Here is a 14,047-nt window from a genome sequence, read left to right as displayed (position 1 = left end):
AAATATCAATTCATGAAAATCTATCTTATATGCATACGCTGGCAAAAAATAATCTGAAAAAGAATTTATGAGAACAATTCCATTTTTAATAATGTCAACATCAATATTTAGGAGTATATTTAATCAAGGTACAAGACTTGTTTTTATGTATGTAAAGTTGTATGTTTGAAATTACTGGAAAGTCAATTACTTTTCAAAACATCATGTATGTCAACAGCATGCCAGAAAAGCAGAGAAAACATCAAACTTCCATATAGAAGCCAAGCCTTACCCAGATCCAGTTCACCCAAAGTCCACATGTCACTTAGAGGCACTGTGGGAAGGTTATATTAGGAGCCGCGGTCCTCCGTGTTGTGGACGACCTGGATATGGTAGAAACAGTGGGATTTTTGAATTCCAATTTTCCACTTCATTCCACAAAAAAACTATTAGAACTAATAAATAAATTCAGTAAAGTTGCAAAATCAATACACAGAAATCAGTTGCATTTCTAAACACTAATAATGAACCATCAGAAAGAGAAAGAAAGCAACCCTATTTACAACTGCATCAAAAAGAACAAAATACCTGGGAATAAAGTCAACCAAGGAGGTGAAAGACCTGCACACTGAAAACTTGAAGACATTGATGAAGACATTGAAAAACACACCAATAAATGGAAAGATATCCTGTTCTCATGGAATGGAACAATTAATATTGTTAAAATATCCATGCTACCCAAAGCAGTGGACACAGTGAATGCAATCCCTCCCAAAATTCCATGGTATTTTCCCCCCAAATAGAGCAAATCCTCCTAATATCTGTGGGGAACCGCAAAGGACCCCAAATAGCCAAAGAAACCCTGAAAAAAGAGAACGGGCTGGAGGCATCTCCCTCCCTGACGTCACACTCTGCTGAGAAGCTACAGTCACCAAAACAGTGTGGAACTGGCTCAAAACGGGCACAGGGACCAGAGGAACAGGACAGGGAGACCAGAGTTCAACCCACACGGACGGGGTCGGTGAATTTATGACACAGGGACCAAGGACACACCAAGGAGCACGACACGCCCCACGATAAATGGTGCTGGGAAAACTGGACGCCCCATAACTCACGCTGGCTACCCTGCACACAAACCTGACCAAAAACCCAGCTTTCCACGCCAAGCCCTCCCTCGCTCACACGAAGACGGACCCCCTCAACGGTCAGTCGCCCACAGGAAGCTTCTCCCCACTTTTCCTCACCGTCTCTTCACCTTTTCCTCAGGCATCACCTGGGTCCTCAGGAAACCTAGTTCCCTAGTCAGCGTGGACGCAGCCCCACTTTGTCCTGAAGCCGAAACCCCAGCGAGTCCTAAGGAGACGGAGACCGAGCTCCTCTCAGCAGAGACGCTGAGCCGGCCGTCCTACCCGAAGGCCCCCGCCCCCGCCCCCGCGCCTGAGGAGGCTCAACTCCTCTCAGCTGCCCTCACAATCGAGTTCGCAGGGAACGAGCATGCGCTGTGGGTCAGAGAGGCGAACTCGGCGCCACCCTGTGGTCAGTGCAGGAAGTGCAGGCCGCGCCTCCCTCACAGGTCACTGGAGGCAGCCTGCCCTACTGACAGGACTGCTCAATCCATTAAACTGGAAATTCAAACTAAAATGGAGTCTCTATCCCAAAAGGTTTCTAAAAGTAGTTAAGGAACAATTAATTGGAAACCATTTGGAATGAAGTGAATGTAGATGCAAACTTTACAACTTATACCAAATTCACTCAAAGTTATTCAGAGGCAAATTTTATTTTAGTTTATAATTTATGTTTGGCTGCGTTGGGTCTTCGTTGCTGCATGTGGGCTTTCTCTAGTTGCGTCGAGCGGGGCTACTCTTCGTTGCGGTGCACGGGCTTCTCATTGCGGTGGCTTCTCTTGTGGGCGAGCACGGGCTCTAGGCGCGCAGGCTTCAGTAGTTGTGCCGCCCAGGCTTGGTTGCTCTGCGGCATGTGGGATCTGCCCGGACCAGGGCTCGAGCCCGTGTCCCCTGCATCGGCAGGCGGACTCTTAACCACTGCGTCACCAGGGAAGTCCCCACAGACAAAGTTTAAATACAAAACTATTCAAGGGGCTTCCCTGGTGGCGCAGTGGTTGAGAATCTGCCTGCTAATGCAGGGGACACGCGTTCGAGCCCTGGTCTGGGAAGATCCCACATGCCGCGGAGCAACTAGGCCCGTGAGCCACAACTACTGAGCCTGCGCGTCTGGAGCCTGTGCTCCGCAACAAGAGAGGCCGCGATAGTGAGAGGCCCGCGCACCGCGATGAAGAGTGGCTCCCGCTTGCCTCAACTAGAGAAAGCCTTCGCACAGAAACGAAGACCTAACACAGCCAAAAATTAATTAATTAATTAATCAATTAAAAAAACAAAAAGCTGTCTCTCAAATTTAACTTCCAGAATATATTCAGGAAAAACGCATACGCCCTTTTTGGCCAACCAAAGAAGCGGGCAATGCAAATCAACACTACAAAGAGGTATCACTTCGAATCAGAAAAAAGGACCATCCTCACAAAGGGTAAAAACCAGATATGCAGGACAAGGAGAGGAGAAAAGGGAGCCTTGTTACGCTGAAGGGGGGAATGTAAATTGCCAACGGCCACTCTGGAGAAGTGTGCTGTGTTTCCTGAAACATCTAAACAACAGAGCTACAAAGCATAGGGCGCTTCCACTCATGGGCCTATATGTTGGCAAAACCAAAAATCCACAGGATGCAGGCACCCCGTTTACTGCTGCTATGTTTACAACAGCCTCGACTTGGGTACAACTTAATAGTCCTTGGAAGGAAAAAATGGTGAAAGAAAATTTGGTACTTAAGCACAACCGAATATTACTCAGCCCTGAAATCAATGAAATGAGGCCAGTTGCAGCAACTCAGGGGGACTTATGTATGGTCATTGAGAGTGAAATAAGTTAGACAGCAAGAGAAACTTATCATAAGATATCACTTCTAAAGGGAATCTAAAAATCGCCAACCGTGAACTGAATTACAAACAGAACACCATCACACATTTACAAAACACACTTATGGCTGCTTAAGGGGAAAAGTGTGGTGCGGTGATGCATAAACCAGGAGGTTGAAATTGGCACAGATACCGTTCCATACGCCAATAATGTAATCGCCAAGACACACTCATTGTTCAAGGAACTGGACTCAGCACACTCTATTCACAGAAAAAAAAAAAAAATCTGACTACTAGAAACTAGAAAAGAATTTACTGATGTCTCTCTGTAAGTGACTCAGGTGGATGTACAGCACCAAGAAACACAACATTGCAAATCAGCTACACCCCATTATAAAAATTAATTATAAAAAAAGAAAGACAGTGAGAGAGAGAGGAATTCTTACAAAATTCAATCAGGGGCTGTGATGCAACTGGACTGACCACATCTACACTCACAGCTGAATGGGACGTAAGGCTGGACACCCTAACCCTAAACCCTAACCCTAACCCTAACCCTAACCCTAACCCAACCCTAACCCTACCTTAACCCTAACCCTAACCCAACACTAACCCTAACCCTAACCCTAAACCCTAACCCTAACCCCTAAACCTAACCCAACCCTAAGCCTAACCCTAACCCTAACCCTAGCCCTAACCCTGACCCTAACCCCTAACCCTTAACCCCTAACCCCTAACCCTAACCAAGTTCACAAGTAAACTTCTCGCCCACCTGGAGAGAGTGATTTAATTTGAAAGAGTAAAGACACAATCAGCTCAGTAATTGGCCACGGGGGCTGGGGGGGCCAAGGCTAACCTGAGCTGGAGGAACGTGGGTGCCTGCCTGGACGCTCAGAGGCCAAGGGCTGTCCTGAGACCTGCTTGGACACCCGTGCAGATGGAACAAAGGATCCGCCCAGTCCCAAGAGGGCCCCACCAGCCCTCAAGAACGCAACACCAGACTTCCCTGGTGGCGCAGTGGTAAAGAATCCACCTGCCAATGCAGGGGACACGGGTTTGAGCCCTGGTCCGGGAAGATCCCGCATGCTGTGGAGCAACTAGGCCCGTGCACCACAACTACTGAGCCTGCGCTCTAGAACCCGCGAGCCCCAACTGCTGAAGCCCACGCGCTTAGAGCCTGTGCTCTGCAACAAGAGAAGCCACCGCAATGAGAAGCCCCCACTCGCCGCAACTAGAGAAAGCCTCCGTGCAGCAATGCAGACCCAACACAGCCCAAAATTAATTAATTAATTAATTAAGAAAAAAAAAAAAAGGCAGCACCTGGGGGCTGGCAGACTGATGCACCAAGTCTTACATCACGTCTACGTAGTATCCTGCATGTCAGGGCCATGCTGGACCTGGGGCTGCCCAGACAGAGTGGGGCCTGCATCACCCTTCCCAGGAGGGAAACCCTGCATGACCTCTGAGGCCCTAAGAACCCTTGACTAAGGCTGAGCTCAATTTGAAACAGTGGGTGACCAGAGCAGACATTTCATTCGTCTATCAATGAGAATCCAGCACTGGAGGAGCAGAAAACAATGGCCTCGCTCAACCTTGACGCTAATCCTGACATGGACCCTAACCCTGAACTCTGATCCTGACCCTAAGCCCTGACCTAACCTTAGCCTAACCCGTACCCTAAACCTGTACCTTACCCTAACCCGTGCTCTACCCGCATCCTACCTGTACCCCAATTCTCACCCATACCCTAACACCCACTCTAACACAGAACCCTAACACCCTGAGACCAAAACCATAAACCTTAACCAATAAGCAAAACCATAACCATAACCAAACCATAAAATATATTCATTAACCATACCCATAAATAACTCATTAACCATAAAACTTAAACCATAACAGCAACCATAAACCATACACAGCCCCAACCCTCACACCAGCCCCAGCCCTAATGCTAACCCTCCAAACCACTTACACCAAGCCAAGTCTAATCAGATTATACAAATACATCTTGAAAAAGAAAACTGGGGAATACTCTGGTGGCCCAGCGGTTAGGACTCTGTGCTTTCACTGCCAAGGGCTCGGGTTCGATCCCTGACTGGGGAACTAAGATCCCACAAGCCATGGGATGTGGCCAAAATAAATAAATAATTAAAATGAAATAAAACCACTATTTTAAAAAAGATTTTAAAAATAAAGGAAAAAAACAAGAAAACTACCCCAGCACAACTTATAAATATGAATGTAAAAATCTATCACACAATAATAGCAACATGAAACCAACAGAACTTTAAATGGATAATGCCATAAGCAAGTATCTCTACACCAGGAATTTCAGGTTGCTCAACATATTAAAAGTAAGCAATGTATTCAACCACAATAATGGTGTGAAGTAAAAACACATAATCCTATCAATTAATGCAAAAAATCTACAATGAAAATCCAGTGTTATTTCATGAAAAACACTCAAGAAAGCAGGAATAAAAGGAAATTTGCTCAATATGGAAAAGAGTAGTACAAAAAGCCACAGCAAACATCATGCTCAACGTTAAAGACTGAAAGATTTACTCCTGAAATCAGGAACAGGGCCAGGAAGCTGGCCTTCATCACCGTTACTCAACAGTGTACTGGAAGTTCTACCCAGAATCTTGAGGAAAGAAATAAAAGGCATCCGTGGGTGAATGGAAAAATTAAAACCGTGTCTCTTCACAGAACATAGGTCACATCATCTTATATATAAAACTACCTATAATCAGCAAAGAAATTATTTGAGCTAATCAGCTAATTAATAAGCAAAGTTATAGAACAAAATATCAATTCATGAAAATCTATCTTATATGCATACGCTGGCAAAAAATAATCTGAAAAAGAATTTATGAGAACAATTCCATTTTTAATAATGTCAACATCAATATTTAGGAGTATATTTAATCAAGGTACAAGACTTGTTTTTATGTATGTAAAGTTGTATGTTTGAAATTACTGGAAAGTCAATTACTTTTCAAAACATCATGTATGTCAACAGCATGCCAGAAAAGCAGAGAAAACATCAAACTTCCATATAGAAGCCAAGCCTTACCCAGATCCAGTTCACCCAAAGTCCACATGTCATTTAGAGGCACTGTGGGAAGGTTATATTAGGAGCCGCGGTCCTCCGTGTTGTGGACGACCTGGATATGGTAGAAAGAGTGGGATTTTTGAATTCCAATTTTCCACTTCATTCCACAAAAAAACTATTAGAACTAATAAATAAATTCAGTAAAGTTGCAAAATCAATACACAGAAATCAGTTGCATTTCTAAACACTAATAATGAACCATCAGAAAGAGAAAGAAAGCAACCCTATTTACAACTGCATCAAAAAGAACAAAATACCTGGGAATAAAGTCAACCAAGGAGGTGAAAGACCTGCACACTGAAAACTTGAAGACATTGATGAAGACATTGAAAAACACACCAATAAATGGAAAGATATCCTGTTCTCATGGAATGGAACAATTAATATTGTTAAAATATCCATGCTACCCAAAGCAGTGGACACAGTGAATGCAATCCCTCCCAAAATTCCATGGTATTTTCCCCCCAAATAGAGCAAATCCTCCTAATATCTGTGGGGAACCGCAAAGGACCCCAAATAGCCAAAGAAACCCTGAAAAAAGAGAACGGGCTGGAGGCATCTCCCTCCCTGACGTCACACTCTGCTGAGAAGCTACAGTCACCAAAACAGTGTGGAACTGGCTCAAAACGGGCACAGGGACCAGAGGAACAGGACAGGGAGACCAGAGTTCAACCCACACGGACGGGGTCGGTGAATTTATGACACAGGGACCAAGGACACACCAAGGAGCACGACACGCCCCACGATAAATGGTGCTGGGAAAACTGGACGCCCCATAACTCACGCTGGCTACCCTGCACACAAACCTGACCAAAAACCCAGCTTTCCACGCCAAGCCCTCCCTCGCTCACACGAAGACGGACCCCCTCAACGGTCAGTCGCCCACAGGAAGCTTCTCCCCACTTTTCCTCACCGTCTCTTCACCTTTTCCTCAGGCATCACCTGGGTCCTCAGGAAACCTAGTTCCCTAGTCAGCGTGGACGCAGCCCCACTTTGTCCTGAAGCCGAAACCCCAGCGAGTCCTAAGGAGACGGAGACCGAGCTCCTCTCAGCAGAGACGCTGAGCCGGCCGTCCTACCCGAAGGCCCCCGCCCCCGCCCCCGCGCCTGAGGAGGCTCAACTCCTCTCAGCTGCCCTCACAATCGAGTTCGCAGGGAACGAGCATGCGCTGTGGGTCAGAGAGGCGAACTCGGCGCCACCCTGTGGTCAGTGCAGGAAGTGCAGGCCGCGCCTCCCTCACAGGTCACTGGAGGCAGCCTGCCCTACTGACAGGACTGCTCAATCCATTAAACTGGAAATTCAAACTAAAATGGAGTCTCTATCCCAAAAGGTTTCTAAAAGTAGTTAAGGAACAATTAATTGGAAACCATTTGGAATGAAGTGAATGTAGATGCAAACTTTACAACTTATACCAAATTCACTCAAAGTTATTCAGAGGCAAATTTTATTTTAGTTTATAATTTATGTTTGGCTGCGTTGGGTCTTCGTTGCTGCATGTGGGCTTTCTCTAGTTGCGTCGAGCGGGGCTACTCTTCGTTGCGGTGCACGGGCTTCTCATTGCGGTGGCTTCTCTTGTGGGCGAGCACGGGCTCTAGGCGCGCAGGCTTCAGTAGTTGTGCCGCCCAGGCTTGGTTGCTCTGCGGCATGTGGGATCTGCCCGGACCAGGGCTCGAGCCCGTGTCCCCTGCATCGGCAGGCGGACTCTTAACCACTGCGTCACCAGGGAAGTCCCCACAGACAAAGTTTAAATACAAAACTATTCAAGGGGCTTCCCTGGTGGCGCAGTGGTTGAGAATCTGCCTGCTAATGCAGGGGACACGCGTTCGAGCCCTGGTCTGGGAAGATCCCACATGCCGCGGAGCAACTAGGCCCGTGAGCCACAACTACTGAGCCTGCGCGTCTGGAGCCTGTGCTCCGCAACAAGAGAGGCCGCGATAGTGAGAGGCCCGCGCACCGCGATGAAGAGTGGCTCCCGCTTGCCTCAACTAGAGAAAGCCTTCGCACAGAAACGAAGACCTAACACAGCCAAAAATTAATTAATTAATTAATCAATTAAAAAAACAAAAAGCTGTCTCTCAAATTTAACTTCCAGAATATATTCAGGAAAAACGCATACGCCCTTTTTGGCCAACCAAAGAAGCGGGCAATGCAAATCAACACTACAAAGAGGTATCACTTCGAATCAGAAAAAAGGACCATCCTCACAAAGGGTAAAAACCAGATATGCAGGACAAGGAGAGGAGAAAAGGGAGCCTTGTTACGCTGAAGGGGGGAATGTAAATTGCCAACGGCCACTCTGGAGAAGTGTGCTGTGTTTCCTGAAACATCTAAACAACAGAGCTACAAAGCATAGGGCGCTTCCACTCATGGGCCTATATGTTGGCAAAACCAAAAATCCACAGGACGCAGGCACCCCGTTTACTGCTGCTATGTTTACAACAGCCTCGACTTGGGTACAACTTAATAGTCCTTGGAAGGAAAAAATGGTGAAAGAAAATTTGGTACTTAAGCACAACCGAATATTACTCAGCCCTGAAATCAATGAAATGAGGCCAGTTGCAGCAACTCAGGGGGACTTATGTATGGTCATTGAGAGTGAAATAAGTTAGACAGCAAGAGAAACTTATCATAAGATATCACTTCTAAAGGGAATCTAAAAATCGCCAACCGTGAACTGAATTACAAACAGAACACCATCACACATTTACAAAACACACTTATGGCTGCTTAAGGGGAAAAGTGTGGTGCGGTGATGCATAAACCAGGAGGTTGAAATTGGCACAGATACCGTTCCATACGCCAATAATGTAATCGCCAAGACACACTCATTGTTCAAGGAACTGGACTCAGCACACTCTATTCACAGAAAAAAAAAAAAAAATCTGACTACTAGAAACTAGAAAAGAATTTACTGATGTCTCTCTGTAAGTGACTCAGGTGGATGTACAGCACCAAGAAACACAACATTGCAAATCAGCTACACCCCATTATAAAAATTAATTATAAAAAAAGAAAGACAGTGAGAGAGAGAGGAATTCTTACAAAATTCAATCAGGGGCTGTGATGCAACTGGACTGACCACATCTACACTCACAGCTGAATGGGACGTAAGGCTGGACACCCTAACCCTAAACCCTAACCCTAACCCTAACCCTAACCCAACCCTAACCCTACCTTAACCCTAACCCTAACCCAACACTAACCCTAACCCTAACCCTAAACCCTAACCCTAACCCCTAAACCTAACCCAACCCTAAGCCTAACCCTAACCCTAACCCTAGCCCTAACCCTGACCCTAACCCCTAACCCTTAACCCCTAACCCCTAACCCTAACCAAGTTCACAAGTAAACTTCTCGCCCACCTGGAGAGAGTGATTTAATTTGAAAGAGTAAAGACACAATCAGCTCAGTAATTGGCCACGGGGGCTGGGGGGGCCAAGGCTAACCTGAGCTGGAGGAACGTGGGTGCCTGCCTGGACGCTCAGAGGCCAAGGGCTGTCCTGAGACCTGCTTGGACACCCGTGCAGATGGAACAAAGGATCCGCCCAGTCCCAAGAGGGCCCCACCAGCCCTCAAGAACGCAACACCAGACTTCCCTGGTGGCGCAGTGGTAAAGAATCCACCTGCCAATGCAGGGGACACGGGTTTGAGCCCTGGTCCGGGAAGATCCCGCATGCTGTGGAGCAACTAGGCCCGTGCACCACAACTACTGAGCCTGCGCTCTAGAACCCGCGAGCCCCAACTGCTGAAGCCCACGCGCTTAGAGCCTGTGCTCTGCAACAAGAGAAGCCACCGCAATGAGAAGCCCCCACTCGCCGCAACTAGAGAAAGCCTCCGTGCAGCAATGCAGACCCAACACAGCCCAAAATTAATTAATTAATTAATTAAGAAAAAAAAAAAAAGGCAGCACCTGGGGGCTGGCAGACTGATGCACCAAGTCTTACATCACGTCTACGTAGTATCCTGCATGTCAGGGCCATGCTGGACCTGGGGCTGCCCAGACAGAGTGGGGCCTGCATCACCCTTCCCAGGAGGGAAACCCTGCATGACCTCTGAGGCCCTAAGAACCCTTGACTAAGGCTGAGCTCAATTTGAAACAGTGGGTGACCAGAGCAGACATTTCATTCGTCTATCAATGAGAATCCAGCACTGGAGGAGCAGAAAACAATGGCCTCGCTCAACCTTGACGCTAATCCTGACATGGACCCTAACCCTGAACTCTGATCCTGACCCTAAGCCCTGACCTAACCTTAGCCTAACCCGTACCCTAAACCTGTACCTTACCCTAACCCGTGCTCTACCCGCATCCTACCTGTACCCCAATTCTCACCCATACCCTAACACCCACTCTAACACAGAACCCTAACACCCTGAGACCAAAACCATAAACCTTAACCAATAAGCAAAACCATAACCATAACCAAACCATAAAATATATTCATTAACCATACCCATAAATAACTCATTAACCATAAAACTTAAACCATAACAGCAACCATAAACCATACACAGCCCCAACCCTCACACCAGCCCCAGCCCTAATGCTAACCCTCCAAACCACTTACACCAAGCCAAGTCTAATCAGATTATACAAATACATCTTGAAAAAGAAAACTGGGGAATACTCTGGTGGCCCAGCGGTTAGGACTCTGTGCTTTCACTGCCAAGGGCTCGGGTTCGATCCCTGACTGGGGAACTAAGATCCCACAAGCCATGGGATGTGGCCAAAATAAATAAATAATTAAAATGAAATAAAACCACTATTTTAAAAAAGATTTTAAAAATAAAGGAAAAAAACAAGAAAACTACCCCAGCACAACTTATAAATATGAATGTAAAAATCTATCACACAATAATAGCAACATGAAACCAACAGAACTTTAAATGGATAATGCCATAAGCAAGTATCTCTACACCAGGAATTTCAGGTTGCTCAACATATTAAAAGTAAGCAATGTATTCAACCACAATAATGGTGTGAAGTAAAAACACATAATCCTATCAATTAATGCAAAAAATCTACAATGAAAATCCAGTGTTATTTCATGAAAAACACTCAAGAAAGCAGGAATAAAAGGAAATTTGCTCAATATGGAAAAGAGTAGTACAAAAAGCCACAGCAAACATCATGCTCAACGTTAAAGACTGAAAGATTTACTCCTGAAATCAGGAACAGGGCCAGGAAGCTGGCCTTCATCACCGTTACTCAACAGTGTACTGGAAGTTCTACCCAGAATCTTGAGGAAAGAAATAAAAGGCATCCGTGGGTGAATGGAAAAATTAAAACCGTGTCTCTTCACAGAACATAGGTCACATCATCTTATATATAAAACTACCTATAATCAGCAAAGAAATTATTTGAGCTAATCAGCTAATTAATAAGCAAAGTTATAGAACAAAATATCAATTCATGAAAATCTATCTTATATGCATACGCTGGCAAAAAATAATCTGAAAAAGAATTTATGAGAACAATTCCATTTTTAATAATGTCAACATCAATATTTAGGAGTATATTTAATCAAGGTACAAGACTTGTTTTTATGTATGTAAAGTTGTATGTTTGAAATTACTGGAAAGTCAATTACTTTTCAAAACATCATGTATGTCAACAGCATGCCAGAAAAGCAGAGAAAACATCAAACTTCCATATAGAAGCCAAGCCTTACCCAGATCCAGTTCACCCAAAGTCCACATGTCATTTAGAGGCACTGTGGGAAGGTTATATTAGGAGCCGCGGTCCTCCGTGTTGTGGACGACCTGGATATGGTAGAAAGAGTGGGATTTTTGAATTCCAATTTTCCACTTCATTCCACAAAAAAACTATTAGAACTAATAAATAAATTCAGTAAAGTTGCAAAATCAATACACAGAAATCAGTTGCATTTCTAAACACTAATAATGAACCATCAGAAAGAGAAAGAAAGCAACCCTATTTACAACTGCATCAAAAAGAACAAAATACCTGGGAATAAAGTCAACCAAGGAGGTGAAAGACCTGCACACTGAAAACTTGAAGACATTGATGAAGACATTGAAAAACACACCAATAAATGGAAAGATATCCTGTTCTCATGGAATGGAACAATTAATATTGTTAAAATATCCATGTTTATCTCCAAAACCTCTACCACTGATTGACCTTCATTAAGAGCTCAATCTTCTCAATGAATAAATGAATATTATTATAATGATGATATGATAATTTTTCAACTGTTTAGGACTAATGGAAATTACATTAAATATTATGTTATAAGGGTGAGGCATCTCCCTCCCTGACGTCACACTCTGCTGAGAAGCTACAGTCACCAAAACAGTGTGGAACTGGCTCAAAACGGGCACAGGGACCAGAGGAACAGGACAGGGAGACCAGAGTTCAACCCACACGGACGGGGTCGGTGAATTTATGACACAGGGACCAAGGACACACCAAGGAGCACGACACGCCCCACGATAAATGGTGCTGGGAAAACTGGACGCCCCATAACTCACGCTGGCTACCCTGCACACAAACCTGACCAAAAACCCAGCTTTCCACGCCAAGCCCTCCCTCGCTCACACGAAGACGGACCCCCTCAACGGTCAGTCGCCCACAGGAAGCTTCTCCCCACTTTTCCTCACCGTCTCTTCACCTTTTCCTCAGGCATCACCTGGGTCCTCAGGAAACCTAGTTCCCTAGTCAGCGTGGACGCAGCCCCACTTTGTCCTGAAGCCGAAACCCCAGCGAGTCCTAAGGAGACGGAGACCGAGCTCCTCTCAGCAGAGACGCTGAGCCGGCCGTCCTACCCGAAGGCCCCCGCCCCCGCCCCCGCGCCTGAGGAGGCTCAACTCCTCTCAGCTGCCCTCACAATCGAGTTCGCAGGGAACGAGCATGCGCTGTGGGTCAGAGAGGCGAACTCGGCGCCACCCTGTGGTCAGTGCAGGAAGTGCAGGCCGCGCCTCCCTCACAGGTCACTGGAGGCAGCCTGCCCTACTGACAGGACTGCTCAATCCATTAAACTGGAAATTCAAACTAAAATGGAGTCTCTATCCCAAAAGTTTTCTAAAAGTAGTTAAGGAACAATTAATTGGAAACCATTTGGAATGAAGTGAATGTAGATGCAAACTTTACAACTTATACCAAATTCACTCAAAGTTATTCAGAGGCAAATTTTATTTTAGTTTATAATTTATGTTTGGCTGCGTTGGGTCTTCGTTGCTGCATGTGGGCTTTCTCTAGTTGCGTCGAGCGGGGCTACTCTTCGTTGCGGTGCACGGGCTTCTCATTGCGGTGGCTTCTCTTGTGGGCGAGCACGGGCTCTAGGCGCGCAGGCTTCAGTAGTTGTGCCGCCCAGGCTTGGTTGCTCTGCGGCATGTGGGATCTGCCCGGACCAGGGCTCGAGCCCGTGTCCCCTGCATCGGCAGGCGGACTCTTAACCACTGCGTCACCAGGGAAGTCCCCACAGACAAAGTTTAAATACAAAACTATTCAAGGGGCTTCCCTGGTGGCGCAGTGGTTGAGAATCTGCCTGCTAATGCAGGGGACACGCGTTCGAGCCCTGGTCTGGGAAGATCCCACATGCCGCGGAGCAACTAGGCCCGTGAGCCACAACTACTGAGCCTGCGCGTCTGGAGCCTGTGCTCCGCAACAAGAGAGGCCGCGATAGTGAGAGGCCCGCGCACCGCGATGAAGAGTGGCTCCCGCTTGCCTCAACTAGAGAAAGCCTTCGCACAGAAACGAAGACCTAACACAGCCAAAAATTAATTAATTAATTAATCAATTAAAAAAACAAAAAGCTGTCTCTCAAATTTAACTTCCAGAATATATTCAGGAAAAACGCATACGCCCTTTTTGGCCAACCAAAGAAGCGGGCAATGCAAATCAACACTACAAAGAGGTATCACTTCGAATCAGAAAAAAGGACCATCCTCACAAAGGGTAAAAACCAGATATGCAGGACAAGGAGAGGAGAAAAGGGAGCCTTGTTACGCTGAAGGGGGGAATGTAAATTGCCAACGGCCACTCTGGAGAAGTGTGCTGTGTT

The 14,047-nt window shown here is 46.0% G+C and overlaps 1 long non-coding RNA gene across 1 annotated transcript in view; it reads right to left on the bottom strand.

Moving 5' to 3' along the window:
- Nucleotides 1–306: 306 nt before the first annotated feature.
- Nucleotides 307–14,047, bottom strand: part of LOC132365595 (uncharacterized) — a 28,577-nt gene continuing 14,836 nt past the window's right edge. Inside the window, exons 4-6 of the long non-coding RNA XR_009503128.1 lie at nt 11,693–11,783; nt 5,985–6,075; nt 307–362 (exon numbers count right to left, since the gene is read on the bottom strand). This is a non-coding gene — a long non-coding RNA (uncharacterized LOC132365595). The remainder of the gene's footprint in view (nt 363–5,984; nt 6,076–11,692; nt 11,784–14,047) is intronic.

Source organism: Balaenoptera ricei, chromosome 4, assembly GCF_028023285.1.
Source record: "Balaenoptera ricei isolate mBalRic1 chromosome 4, mBalRic1.hap2, whole genome shotgun sequence".
Taxonomy (NCBI): Eukaryota; Metazoa; Chordata; class Mammalia; order Artiodactyla; family Balaenopteridae; genus Balaenoptera; species Balaenoptera ricei.
The sequence above is the reverse complement of the archived record's forward strand: the minus strand, read 5'-3'. Positions and strand labels throughout refer to the sequence as shown.